Genomic DNA, 294 nt, shown 5'->3' with positions numbered 1-294 from the left:
AAAGCAAGAAAAGAAAAGCACAAGGAGGGAAAAGGGGGGGAGGGGAAGAGAAAAAGGAGGAAGAGGAGGAGGCACACGTAATGAGGGCCCAAGCGAGCAATACCTCACGATCCATTGCCAATATTTCCCGTCGATGACATGTAATCAAGGCAACGAGGCGACACACCCTTCCCGACGGTCCAGGGCGCCGCGCGGGGCCTCGCTCGCTCCGCCCGCTGCCGTGCCCAAGCCCGCGCCGCCCCTCGCCTTCCCTCCAAGCAGTGGGGAGTAAGCAAAGGGAATGAAAGGTCGTAA

The sequence above is a fragment of the Penaeus monodon genome, chromosome 15 (genome assembly GCF_015228065.2).
Source record: "Penaeus monodon isolate SGIC_2016 chromosome 15, NSTDA_Pmon_1, whole genome shotgun sequence".
Classification (NCBI taxonomy): Eukaryota; Metazoa; Arthropoda; class Malacostraca; order Decapoda; family Penaeidae; genus Penaeus; species Penaeus monodon.
Note: the sequence above shows the minus strand (reverse complement) of the source record.